At 33.8% G+C, this 15301-nt stretch overlaps 1 pseudogene; it reads right to left on the minus strand.

Moving 5' to 3' along the window:
- Nucleotides 1-353: 353 nt before the first annotated feature.
- On the minus strand, nucleotides 354-2051 carry LOC149562483 (putative dolichyl pyrophosphate Man9GlcNAc2 alpha-1,3-glucosyltransferase; annotated as a pseudogene).
- Nucleotides 2052-15301: the final 13250 nt, after the last annotated feature.

The raw sequence follows: 15301 nt of genomic DNA on the forward strand, positions 1-15301 counted from the left end.
ACTTGTTTTCTTGAGATATTTGGGAACCAAAGATTTGTAGTAATGAAAACAATAAATTTCCTTAACAAACTATCTTTGACTCAATGAGGAAAGCTTAAGCAATCAATTTTGAACCTAGGTACACATGGAATGCAGGTGAAACCCCACCCTATTTAACATGACACATAAATATAAAGTCAAACTAGAGATGAGGTATATGAAGCCATCTGAAATTAGATGTCTCAGAAAGAATTGAGGATTGATTTTATTTGTTTAAAAACAAGAAAAAGTTCCTCAAGCATATTCACTTGATGAGAGACAAAAGAGTATTACATAAACAAAATAAATGAATTTTACTTCACTAATTTTTAAAGTTAGTTTTTCTTTTCTTTTCCAATTGAATTATATGCCATGTCCTTAGGTAACCTCCATTGTTTTAAGTTGGTGTATATGGAAAGCATAAGGAATTGAGAAAACACAATTGTTGTGATGAGAACCTCAAAGATAAAGGGGTTTCTTTTCAGATGTTGCAAAAGCATATATGATAGATGCAAGATAGCAATGATCCAAAAGGAAAGCTGCGTTAATATCCTCAAAAACTTTTGAGCCCTCTGTTGTATCTTATCACTCTTGTTGACTTCCATCTTTCCTTCCATAGGTGCATAATATAGAATGATGAACAAACACAAAAGAGCTATATAACATATTGTCAATTAATCATGACGAAGGGGATACATTGAAAGCATGGAGTAAACAATCAACCACTTGGAAAGACAAGGTTCTTCCAAGACCAAGAGGCTTGTTGGTAGTAGAGGTAGCAATATTGACTTTTCATGGACTGTTATTATGAGAAAAATATTAGCACAGTGATAACCAAAATCAAATCATTGTGTTGTTTACTTAAAGAAGGGTTTTTAAATGAGTACCTTGATATGAAAAGAAATAGAAGGAAAATGAGCTATGAGCAATGCATATAGGAATCCTCTATTACTTGAAGCACATATTTGTTGAGCCATAGATTGGACAGTTGTAGTCAAAGTAGCACCCAAAGCTAAGTGTGAGAGTGTTAGCATTGAAAACCTCTGCTTCCACTTTATGATCAAATAAGTGCCACACTAGAAAGAAGAAACATAGTCCTCATATATGCCCCATTCAAATGGTGATAAGCTTGCAAGAACCTAAATCAATACACTGATTAACCATCAACAAGAGTTATAAAGAATCAAAATATAAACTATACTTCCTTACAGAAGATCTTCCGTAGATATACCTCTATAATAACTTCCTTGGAGTAAATAAATGACCACCAAACAATTGTAAATGTTATTATAACTAAAAAGCCAAGCTTTATGACCTCATAAATGGGATTTTGCCGATGTATGGACTTCCCCAAAAGATGTGCAAAAAAAGATGGATCATAATATGCACTCATTTGCAAATCTAAAATTGAGAAACTATATATGTTCCTTATTGACCAAGCTTTCTTTGTTGCAATATTGCACTTCATTCTTCTATTGATTGAAATAGATGTGAAACAAAGACCACAAGAAGTAGCTACAAGAAAAGATTGTGTCCAGTGCATACCTATTTATGATTAAGTGCTAGAAAAAAAAGAACATAGGCAAGAAGCTCTCTCCTTGAAATAATTGTAGCTACTGCTCCAATAGTAAAACCAAAGCTGATGCAGTTATACTATTAAGGATTGCATGTTAGATGGAAATTAATGCACAACAGGTATGCATAGCATGTTGTCTACATCATCTCTCCCAAAAGATAAAAAAAGATAAATCCTAGTAGAAATATTAAAACATGATGGTGTAGGAAATTATTTGATCAGATGTCCCTTTGTTGACTAGCAGTCAAGACCTGAGATAAATAAATCAGAATTACAAGAAGCGATACTTCATTGCTATCATTGGGTGAATTCCAAAGGAGGAAAGATCTATTGCAGTGGAAACATGGCTTGCCTTTCTCAGGAGAGGGAGAAGTTTGTACCAACACCAAGCTCCATGACATCCTCCATGAACCACCATAAAGTGTGTGTTTTCCCTTGCCACTGTCTGTGCCTCCATAACTGATTTTCTTTAATGAATTGACGCTTTCATAAGAATTGATCATAAGAAAAGGGAGAACAAATACAATAGATATATGACATCATTTCATGTCATTTCAATATAAGAAAAAGATGAAACACATCCATTTCACAAGTAGGGGAGAGGACCCAGTACTTGAACACGTTCTAATAGTTGTAATAGGAGTTGTTCACTTAATACCTACATTTATTGATTTAATGTCCAATTTTTTTGACAACATTGTACCAATACTTGTGACTTTAAAGTTGTTAGTACAAGGATAACTAACCAAAATTGAATAAAATGTACCCTTAGTTATAAAAATTAACCAATGATGTGATGCCACATCAGCTATTCAACAATGGGTACCTTTTATGCATGACCATTGGTCTCACTTTTTTTTGGGTTGTTTTGGACAACTTGGAAAAAAGCATGTTGATGTGGCATCATAATGGGTGACGTGGACTTGAAAAAATAGTTATAAGTATATGACTCACCAAATAAGTTTCTATAAAAAATTGGGAGAAAATTGAAATTTATACGTAGGGTTTTGATAAACGCAAAGTTAGGGTGTTCAAGTTCTAGGTCCTCTCCCCTAAGTCAAAGAAAGTAGAAAGTAAAGATTATTTGTATCACAACTTAACTGAAAACAATGATTACTAACATGTGTCATCATTTTTTAAAAGAGAGACCATTAAAGGGAAAGGGAACAAATACAATGGATATATTACAATATTACATATGAATTGAAGAAAAAGTCCTGAATGATGAGATATATCTAGATCACATGATCAAGTAAACCAAGAAATCAAAGCTCATTTGCATTAAAAATATTGACTACCAACATGACTTATTATGGATATGTCACATCATCTCACATTTCTTTATATTGAGCATAGAAATTACATTCAAAACTAACAACTTCAATGTTGTTTGAAATAACCATCTACTACCAACATGTGTCATCAATAGTTGATTAGTTGATTCTAATATGATATTTTCACGAACATAACCCCTCTTTAAATATTTTGTTATAAAACAATATGTATGGCATACAAATTTATTTTCAACCAAATCAATTTAAAATGAAAGGTAACATAGGCATCCAACTTCACATCTATATCATTTGTCTGTATCGATCTATATAGAGCCATACAAAACAAATTTGCTCAAGAATATAGGTTTTTCTCTTCATAAAATGTTGATTCTTTCATATAACTTGATGACCAGTTATGAAATGGATGTAATGAGTCTTAAATACCTTCATCCAATCGGTTCAAACCAACTTTTGATGGTTATGAACATTGGGAGGCCAAAAAGGCATTTTTGACAACTTTTCCAAAATTGCATTTTTACATATTTGCAATTTCTTGTCAAATATGACAACTTTTTGGATTTTTGATCCTAATGGACACCAAATGATCCCAAACATTTAGGAATGGTAGGAAATGCATGTCTAAGGAGGATATTGACAAAGAGCATTGTAAGCAGACAACTTTTCATTGATTATAACATGAGTGAATTTGAGTGAGGTGACCAAATTTTTCTTTCAAAACCTTATGTGCAAATGTAAATATTAAGTACAACATGTCCAATATTTTTGTAGATAAACACATTAATTAGACCAAATTTTTTCTTTCAAAACCATATGTGCAAATATAAATATTAAGTACAACATGTCCAATATTTTTGTAGATATACACATTAATTACACCAAATTTTTCTTTCAAAATCATATGTACAGATATAAACATTAAGTACAATAAGTCCAATAATTTTGAAGATATAATTTCCTACAAAGAAATACCATGCCTAACAATATGAACCTAGAACAAAATAACAAGACAATATCTATATTGTGGTCTCAGTTCTGAAGAAAAGTTGATAAATGTAATTATCCTTGAAAAAAGTGTAAGGGCTTAAAGAATCAAAGAATTCTAATTACAACAACCTAGAGTCATTGTAGGAAACATGTTCACATTGAAGGGGACCACAATTTTTTGTCGATTGGTGAATGTGGATTTCCAACTAGAGGAAGATGGAGGTGTGAATATCCAAGCTAAGGATAATGCTCCTATGGAAGAAGATGATAATGTGCCAGAAGACATAATTGAAGAAGATGGTACTGGCACAACTAATAAAGATGATCATGATGATGGTACTAGCACATTTGATAATGATGATGAAGATGGTCTTGTTATACCTATACTTGAGAAGGCATATGAGCCCCTATACCAAGGCTCCCAAACATCTATTCTCTCTACTATAGTCTTATCGGTGAACTTGAAGGTTATGAATGGTTTATCCAATGTAGCAATGTCGCATATGGTAAGGTATGCTATTTTTTCATCTTCAATGCTATCATACCATTACTATTCATTATATTAACAATTCATATTTGTTGGTGTAGGTTGATAGGTGAGTTTTTGTTACCACCATCAAACATTTTGCCTCATTCGTACAAAGAATTATCTACCATTATGAATCAAATTGGAATGAAGTATCAAACAATAAATGCATGTCTTGATGATCACATTCTATATCATAAACAACATGAATTTGCAATAGAATGTCCTAATTGTCACATTAGTAGATATTGATCAAATCAAATAGCAAAAAAAGTGCCTCACAAGGTTCTGCGGTACATTCCCATTATTCCACATCTTGAATGATTATTTAGGTTACTAGCTTGGCACAATTTATGGATTACCATGCACACAATAGAAGTTAATATGATATTATGTGAATGCCTATGGATGGTTCTGCATTTAAAAACATAGAAAAATATGGCCACACTTTAAAGAAGAACCTCTCTCAAGATTTCATTTGTAGTGGATGGTGTCAATCCATTTGGAGATATGAGATTTGTTTACTTAGTGTGGCCTACTTTTTTTATTAGCAATAACATTCTTCCTTGGATTTGCATAAATAGGGAGCACATAATGTTGTCATTGATTGTACTAGGTATTTTTTCAATTAATAGTTATTGAAATTAATTTATAAATAGTGCATCAAAATGGTCATTATAATTATGTAATGTTTGTATTCATTCAATTACTAAGTAGCAAGTTAAAGATATGTGTATATTGAGCCCCTTATTAACAAGTTGTTGATGTTATGGAATGGGGTCACTATGTATGATATCTCTAGACCAATAGGACAAAGATAATTTCAATTCTATGCAATGCTTGTATGTGTTAGTTTTTGGTGACTGATCAAAGAAGTATTGTACATACTTCATAATTCTTTAGAAAAAATATTTCTACTCCTATTTTATTGCACCTTATTTAGATAGGCATACTGTAACCCTAAAGTAGGAATATATTATAGAAGATAGCTTAGGGTTAAGGATTGTGGTAATTCAATGTATAATGAGATAGGTTGTTCTTGTGGTGGTATTGAGCTATAAGGGTTTGTACTGTAATCACTAGATAATAAGAAAGGTTGGATGATTATGTAGGTGGACATAGCCTAGGTTTTGGGTGAACCACATTAAACCTATGTGTTATCTGTGTTCTTATGTTTTTCTTCTTTTATTTCTACATTTAATTATTTATTTGTATATTGTTTTGGATCTGTCGAATCCTAACAATACGGACAATACATGATGCCCCTGGGCTAACTCATTTTTGTAGTATATTATATTATTAAGGTCACATATTTTTTGTTTGTTATAGTGCTTACACATTATTATTATATGTTTAAGTTGTGCATGATAATTGTGCATGATCCAATTATACATGATCTTTCGGGTCTTTAGACAAAGGGAAAATTTGCATGTCCAGTTTGTAGTCCGAAGATAAAATATTTTCATTTAAGAAGTTTAAGAAAGTAGGTATTTGATGAGTTTAGGAAATTTCTCCACAATAATCACAAGTGTCAAATTGTTGAAAAACATCCTTTTAATGGGAAAGAAGAGACAACATCAAGGCCACTAAGAATGACACCTCATCTATTGAAGTTAGAATACAATTGACTAAATCACCGAGGTAATGTCTAATTTGTGGTCTAAAGTTTGAAATTTATATTTTAATATTGTATTTTATTTAGTAATGATGTAATTGATGTTCATGAAGGTTATCAAGGCATCAATGACCAACTTCCTAGAGGAACAAAAAGTTATCCTACTCAATTTAGTAGTTTATCATACTACAAGGAACTCCAAATCATGCATTTGTTTGATGCTATGCATATTAGAAAGAATGAAATAGAGACACTATGGAAATTATTGGATGGAATGCATGATAGAGAAAAAAGTACTATCTTGTTCGATGAGCTTGAAGGGGTTGTGTTTAATATGAAGAAAGGGAAAGTGCCAGGGCCGGATGGTTTCCCAATAGAGTTTTTCCAAGAATTTTGGGATATAATCAAGCTTGATCTTCTCGCAGTGGTTCAGGAGTCTCAACACAATAGGCAGATGTTAAGGGCTCCGAATGCTACCTTTCTTACCCTTATTCCCAAGAATGAGGGGGCTAATAAGTTAAGCCAATTTTGGCCCATCTCTTTATGCAATGTTATCTATAAAATTATTGCCAAAATTATTGCAAATAGGTTGAAGAAGGGGATTGTGGAACTGATCTCTGAAGAGCAAGGTGGTTTTGTTGTAGGCAAGCAAATTTTGGACGAAATTGTTATTGCAACTGAGGTTATCCATTCTATGGCTAATTCAAATGAAAAAGTGATGTTTATCAAGCTTGACATGGCTAAGGCTTATGACAGGGTGAGGTGGTCCTTCCTTCATCGGATTTTGAGTGCTTTTGGTTTTGGGGAGCAATGGATTCAGTGGGTTTGGAGCTGTGTAACTTCAGTGTCCTTTTCAGTGCTTATTAATGGAAGTCATTCTGAGCTTTTCAGAGCTTCTAGAGGGCTTTGTCAGGGAGATCCTCTTTCTCCTTATCTGTTCATTCTTTTGGAAGAAGGCTTGGGGAGGTGGATTAAGCGGAATGTGGAGGATGGCTTCATTCAAGGTTGGAAATGGGGTGGCACCTTACCTATGCAGACTCATCTACAATTTGTAGATGATACTGCTTTGATAGGGATGGCTACTATGTGAGAGGCCTTTAATCTACGAAGGGTCTTGGATGTTTATTTGGTTGCTTCTGGGCAGCAGGTTAATGAAGGAAAATCTTCCATTTTCTTCTTTAATACTCTAGGCCGCATTCAACAAAGGATTGCTCATACGTTAAGATTTCAGATCAGCAACCTCCCTTTGACTTACCTTGGTATTCCCATATCAGTGAGGAGACTTCCTAAGGTGTCTTGGCAGATAATTTTGGATAAGTTTTGGGCTAAAGTTAATCACTAGACTCATCGTTGGCTATCCTTTGTTGTTCGGGTCCAGTTGATTAAGTCAGTTGTGCAGGCTTTGCCCATTTATAAATGCATGCTTCAGGTTGCCCCTGTTGGATTCCTAAAAGACCTTGATTTTGCGATGAGACAATTTTTATGGGCGGGTTGCTTGGATTCTTCCAAATGGAGCTTGGTTAGTTGGGAAGTGGTTTGTAGCTTGAAACAATATGGTGGGTTAGGTCTAAGGCAATCAGCTATGACAAGGGAGGCCTTGGCTGCTAAACTTTATTAGAGGTGGTGTAATGAACGGGATAAAAGCTGGTCCAAAATTCTCTCCCAGAAGTATCTCCCTGGGATTCCTCAACTTGAAATCTCTAGGTACCCCCTTGTTGGTAAGGGATCGGTGATATGGGATACCCTTAAGAAATGGGCCATGCTTATTAAGGATGGATTATTCTGGATCTGCAAGAGGGGGTCAGAGGCCCAATTCTAGTTTGCTTCTTGGGATGGTTTTCCTCCCATTGTCTCTCAATTTCCCAACTTAGCAGGTCTTTATCAGAGATTCCTAGAGGCTGGTTGGTCACGGGTGAGCGATTTTAAATCTTCTGTCCCCTGTGGTCAGCTAGTGGTGGCTAGTTGAAAGTCCCCAGAGGAGTGGCCAGTTGCAGGCTTGCAGAAGGAATGTGCTATGTTGCAGAACATCCTTTCCAGTAGAAGATGTTGCTCTCTCACAGAGGATGATGTGCTGGCCTGGTCCCCCAATCCCAAAGGGATCTATACTATTACATCTGGCTATGATAGGTTATTATCTCAGAAGTTGGTTGGGCCTGAAATTCAGTGGTGGAAGAAGGTATGGAACAAGCTTTCCTGGCCAAAATGTAATTGTTTTGCTTGGATGTTGGCTTGGAATAAATGCTTGACTTGGGATAACATTCGGAAGAGAGGTTTTCTCGAGTCTTCTGTTTGTGTTATGTGTGGGGCTAGTGAGGAGGATTCTTCCCATTTGTTCTTCTGCTACTCCTTTTCCTTACAGCTTTGGCATCTTTGGTGGGATGTTTGGGCAGTGCCTTGTGTTCATGCTTCTTAATTGATTGAGTTTTGGTGGGGGATGGGTCGACCTCCTTCTGTGGCACCTTTTTTGTAGGAGGTTTGGTTTGTGGGTCCTATTTCCTTATTGTGGAAAATTTGGCTAGAATGTAACCGAAGGATTTTTAAAGGAGAACAAAGACTGGTGCAGCAAACTTGGTAGAGGTTATTAGGTATGGTTCAAGAGACAGTGGGAGCTAGATGCGATGTGGAATTCCCTTTGGGGAAAAGGGACACAGAGTTGGTGGAAAGATTGGGGATTATGGGCTCTTCCTTGGCCTTGTCTTGTGCTAAGAGAAGGGGTCAGAAGAAAAATAAAATTAATAGGAATGGTAAATGGAAACTTCCTCCCTTTGGCATTTTGAAGCTCAATACTGATGGTTCCTCCAAAGGCAACCCGGGGCTGACTGGTATTGGTGGGATAGGTAGGGATTCCCTAGGTTCAATGATCTTTCTCTTTTCGAGATATGAAGGAATAAAGACTATCAACCTAGTGGAAGGGTTGGCTATCTTGGGTGCTCTTGAGAGAGCGTATGCTTTGGGGTGGCGGAGAGTTGTTTGTGAATCTAATTCATAGGTGCTAATCAATTTGCTTATTGAGCAGAAAGTAGCTGATGTGAACTGGCAGTTGGCTAGTGTGGTGCAACAAATTTTACGGGTTGGTTCTTTGATGAACATGGTGACTTTTGTCCATATCCCCAAAGAATGGAATAGGGCAGCTGATTGTCTGGCTAAATGGGCTTCACAGCGTGCTGAGGGTTGGAGAGTTGAGGAGTGGGAATTAGTTCCCCAGGAGATCCACCTAGATTTAATGAATATACTTGCTGAAGATAAGGCTGAAAATGGCCACAATTGATGTTGTTGGTTCTTTTTCTTTTGCCTTTCTTTGGGACTTCGTTCCCTTATTTATTTTGTAATGTTGTTCTCTGATCTTCAATAAAGTTTTTACCCCTTTTTTTCAAAAAAAAAAAAAAAAAAAAGTACTAAAAATTATAATGACATTCATGAATCCAATCATGCATTGAAAATTTTCAATGAATCAAATAACAACAAAGACTACATAAATACAAGTGCCCTTCCTTGGTTATTAATGGAGCAACAAAGTGATACATTAAAAGAAGTCATAAAAAAAAAATTCCAAGAGGATTTGTTGCAAATATAAGCAGTCTTATATTAAAAAATGTGATTTTGGGCCAGGGTTGAAAACACATAATTCGCATACCTTCATCAAGGTAAGTCATGTTCTCTATTTACAATATATTTTTAAAATTGGATGAACTACCTATTATATTATTTCATAATAATATATTAAAAAGATCATCTTTTAGTGATTTCAGTATGTCCTACTTCTATCCCTCCCACATTAGTTTGACAATAGTATTAAACAAGTTATATATGATCTTGGAAAATACATGAGGTTATAAGTGTTATTTCTTATTTGTTGTACACATATTATATTTATGACTTGCTTTACTTTTTGTGTAATTTATTATATAAATTTATTTAAAATCTTACTTATATATTCTTGCATTTTGAATCTCTTTTAGGTAGTTATCATTTAAAAAAATTGATAAAAAAGATATTAAATATTGGAAGAGAAAAATTTCATAGCTTATGTGTGAAATGCAAAAGTGTCTACCTTCAACTTTTTTCAATGCTCAAAAACGCAAACTCATACATCAAGTTAAGAAGATTGAATTATGTGGACTTGTAAAAACTAGGTCAATATGGATGGTTGAGAGACATTTCAAATTTATGAAAGGTTTGGTTTGACAATGAGCGCATCCTGAGAATTCTATGGTAGAGGGATATATGGTATATTAGACCATGGTGTACATTAGTGAATATCTTTCCAAGTTTGCATCAAAGATCCATGTAGATCGCATTTGGGATTCCAAATCAATTAATAAAATTGAAGGGGAGTACTTGATGGGGAAAGGTAGATTGAGGAATGACGTGAGAGGTACATTTAAGATGTTATTGTAATCAATTAATTCTTATCCATCATCAATATAAGTTGTTTCTAACTAATTTAGTTATTTTCTTTATAGTTGGTCATGAGTGGGATGCACTATATTTGTATATTACAAATAATTTTGATTGGATGACAGTATATTCAAAAATTTTAAGAAAATGTTCACTCATTAACATGGGACAATGTTGTATCATTGGTTAAAGAAGCTCATCATAATGGAGATCCCAATGTTATGCCAATGGTACTTGATCTAGCATAGGGCTTAACAAACAAAAAGGTACGTAGAAGATTACTAATCATGACCCTTAAGTTTTATATCAACTCACAAATTGATGCAAACAATCTTGATATGTTTGAATAATTGTATATCAAACACAACAAAGCTATGTACTACGACGATTGTAAATTTTGCATAAAAAAGTTAGATGAAACGAAGAAAACTTGTGATTCTAGGATAAGTGTAGTCTTCAAGGTCACCAATATTTTATCTAGAAATGACATGCATCCTCGACAATTTGAAAATTGATACTATGACATTTTGGATGATATACTTGAGTTGGACTTTAATTCATTCAAATTAGTTATATTTTTTGTCAACTGATACGATCTATGATTGAATCAAAATAACCCTGATAGGACTGTTATTGAGCATGATAGTCAATTTACAATAATTAATACAAGTCATTTGAGCCAGTTGTAGATGAGCCCTATGTTCTTCCAAGCCAATGTGAGAAAGTGTTTTACTTTGGCGTTCCACATAAACTAGGTTGGTCATTTGTTGTTAGACATGATCCAAGAGGAAGGCCAATAAAGTATAATATGATGGAAGAAGAAAATAATGAAGAATCAAAAGACAAAATAAATGATGATCATGAATGACTATAACATAATGATGATGAAGAAGAAGATGATGATGATTTTGGTGATGGTGACGATGATGGTGATGATCATGATCATGGTGATGAAGATATTGATGATCAAGGTGATGATGTCCATGATGATGATGGTCATGATAATGGTGATGAAGATGATGATGATGACGATGAAGATGGTGATGATGATGATGATGATCAAAGTGACAAGTACATTGATGGTGATGATGGTGATGATTAATGAAATGATCAATGAAATGTATGTCGACGAATGATCAATGTCAAGTATGATGGGGTGATTTATTTATAGAAATTTGTTTGGCTTGTATGTTTTTTATAATTAAGTTATTTTGTGTTGAACTCTACTATCATGGAGTATATACAATGATATTGCATAGCTACCACACATAAAGTAGAGGTAAGGAGTTAAAAAATATACAATGATTTTGATGAATGCATCATGTAGTATTTTTCTTCTACGTAATTTATAGCATATATTTCATGTAATTTTTGGCTAACTTAAGATAATGTTTTATATATGTAGGCTATTTAATTCCTTTGACCAAGATCATGCACAGTGACATGATCGACAAGTATAAGTCAATAGACCCTATAGATACACTTTTTTATTTGCATATCTTCTCTCTACCATCAACATCAACTTTAGTCCTATTATGGCTCTCATTTTATGGATTGCTTGTATCACCAAATAAGTATTTGTCTGATCTATCTTCCTTGAATGAGGAAAACACAAGAATAGAAGACAAAAGTGAGACATCTAGTAGGTCTAAAATAAGGAGATCAACTAGAGGTCAAAAGATTAGAAGAAAAGTTCAATAAACTAATGCAATTTTCTTTTCTTAGGGGGATCATGTTCTTATCATAATGAGAGTGAAGGTGATAGGAAGGTTCCCTTAAGGTACACACATCTTTAGAAATAATGGGTACCCAAGGAACTACCTCTAGTTAACATTGATTTTTCTGTTAATGAAAGGATATATCGCATAGCTTCATCTTCATTACATGGTTTGGGCCTATTTTCCATGGATGGAATAAATGTTAGTTATAATAAAGTTGTTGAATTGATGGAGTATGTATGAGCCTATTACAATTACAACAATTGGATCCTATTACAATTATAACAATTGGATGTGGATTTTGCAATATAAAAAAAGTATGCATAGGTATGCATTGTCACCAAATTATATACAATGCAAAGAAAATGATCAAATTAAAAGGAACACTATTTATATTGATTGAAAGCCAAAAGAAATAGGGAATATTGCAAGGTTTATAAATAGTTCTTGATGTTTTCCAACTAATAAGTAATCAAATTATATATTTGAGGCACAAAAGGGATGATCTAATTAGGATCTAGGATGATTACGAAGGAATGCTTAACATAATTACATAAAGTTAATTCAAAGCATTATTCGGACTACTTCTCTAGGTCCTACTCAATAGAGGGACTGATTCGATATGCTCCAAAATCAATTACAAGTGTTTGAAATAATTCCCTTCAAGCACAATTGCAACATTATTCTTCAATGTGCAGGAATAATCGCCAAGTTTGTAAAATTATAATCTCCTTCTCATCACCTGGATGATCTTTGAAAGAGCTCCTGCCTCCATTTTATAAATGAAATTAGCCAAAAATGGGCTAAAACAACCAAAACCATATGATCCCCTATTTTGATTACATATATTCGAATTTTTCTTCTTTACCATTTCATAGTTGTGATTTTACTCCATTAATAGGGGTTTGTTTTAACAAATATCTTTATTTACATAGGGTTGGGCAGATTTTTTATGGATAGCTAAAATCTCTTCTTATAATATCTCTTGTATTTTTTAACAGCCAATTGGTTTGGTTGGTCCTAATATTAGGAGTGCAATGGTTGGGAGTTCAACTCCCATTATCTAATTCCTTTAATTCAAATTAAATAGCCATTTAATTTGAATTTGAATTTTTTCCCTCTTTTTAAGATTTGATGATGTCATGCTGGCATCATCAGAATCCATACTTTTACCTAAACTTGAAACCATCATAACTTTCACGTTTGATCTCTGTTTTTGATTAAAAGAACGCCATTGGAAAGCTTTTGACGAGCTCTTTCATTTAAAATCTAATATTGACCACTTTTGAGATGATTATTTTTTCACTTTTTTATTGCCTCTGTTCCTAGTTTGACCAAACTTTGACTAACCATAACTTTTGCATCTGAACTCTAATTTTGCTCATTCATGTTGCATTGGAGTAAGAATTGTGAACACTTTATAATGATGTTGATTCTTGGAGCATTGGGGGTATTTTAATTTTCACTAATTTTTATCCCTTGGATCAAGGAAAATCATGTTTTTGTATGTGCGATAAAATCAGTATGTGTCGGGGAAGAGCTTCTAATAGATTACTATTTGAATCGTGTAGATACAAAAGAATTTCCTATCATGGGAATGGTAAGTATAATAGTTAAACCAAATGTGTCCAATAAATATTGACTCCAATATACAATCTACTTTTTTATTAATATTTGTTTTGGTAAGTCTATTACTTTCATTTCATTGTTGATTGCTAATAATTATTGATCTTTTTCATAAGGTGACATGGATACACCACAAGGCATAGGTGGGGATGTACCTCACACACCTTCTTCAGCAAAGGTAAACCTTATTTAGTGCAATTGTACAAACTATATAGAAACAAATGTCATATTATTATGTTCCTTTCTTTATTGCTTTGGAGTTATTTTAATGGAATTTTACTGATATTGATGTCACAAAATGATACTTATTGATAGGGAAAAGTGCAAATGAGAGCAGATCAAATACGATTTGAAATGTAGGCATCATTTTTAGATGACATCACGTGTAGTGCTGACCCCATCTTCCAGGCTCGTAAGCTTTTAAAAAAATATAGTGATGAAATTCTTAACCTTGTCCTTGACCAAAAAAAACAAGGAGACAAAGGAATTGAATGATGAATTGATACTCAAAGTCAATTATTTGAAGGTAAGCATTAATTAATTTTAAGTAATGATAAAAGTTTAATAGATGTTTATTGGTATAGGAGCACCTTGGGGTTAAGGCAAAACCCTAAGACAATTTTAGCTTGTAAATGGTCTATCCAACCAATTAGTGAATAAGGAATAAGTATAAAGTCCCAAGGTAGGTTTAGAAGGTGTGGTTAAGTAGGAGTTAGGGTTGAGTTATGTTTTAAGCAATTAGATGTTGTTAAGCCTAGAAATGCTCAAAATTACTCTGAAGGGAAATTTTTCGGCATAATGCCTAAAATGGGGCAAGAAGTAATCTGGAGAGGTCCATACATGTTATAGGATCGATTTATTTGGTTGAAACCAAACTAGATAGGTTTGGAGGCCTAAAATGCAAGATTGTCAAAAGTTGTCAAATTGCTCAATGACAACTTTGCAATTTTTGCAAAGTTGCAATGACAAATTTTGCACTTTTCTAGGAAAAGGAAAGGTGGGTGTTTGTAACTCAACCCAAGGATCTAAGTAGTTAGTTGAAGTCTATATAAGCATGATCCAACTCATTAGAAGGAATCGGTCATGTGGATGTACAAACAATTGATGAAATAATAAGAAATTGCTGACAGAAAACAAGTTTTTGAAGGATTTCTTGGATAGTTTGATTGGTGTGCTTACTATATTTTTTTATGGATTAGTTGGTTTTGATCATGTGAATTTATTTTTTTGATCATTCATGTCCATTTTAGTAGGTTTTCAAAATTATTTAGTTTCTTTCTTTGTGCTATCCAGTTTTGAGCAGTTAGCACAAATATGGCTAAAGCTTGACTTTCCATGCCCTTTGGGAATAAAGTAATGGCATTTGTAAACTATGTATATAATAGTTTTTTAGGTTGGGAAAGGTTGTCTACTAATTTTGTAAATGAGCCATAGGCTAGCTAGTAGAAGCTTGCCAAGGCGCAAAGATGCTTACAAGTGGATTTTAACATGAACAGTTGATTGACACGTGCCAATATTGAATGGGAAATGGTAGAGTAGGGTGTT

The sequence above is a fragment of the Cupressus sempervirens genome, chromosome 4 (genome assembly GCF_028749045.1).
Source record: "Cupressus sempervirens isolate cs-2001-9-10 chromosome 4, ASM2874904v1, whole genome shotgun sequence".
Taxonomy (NCBI): domain Eukaryota; kingdom Viridiplantae; phylum Streptophyta; class Pinopsida; order Cupressales; family Cupressaceae; genus Cupressus; species Cupressus sempervirens.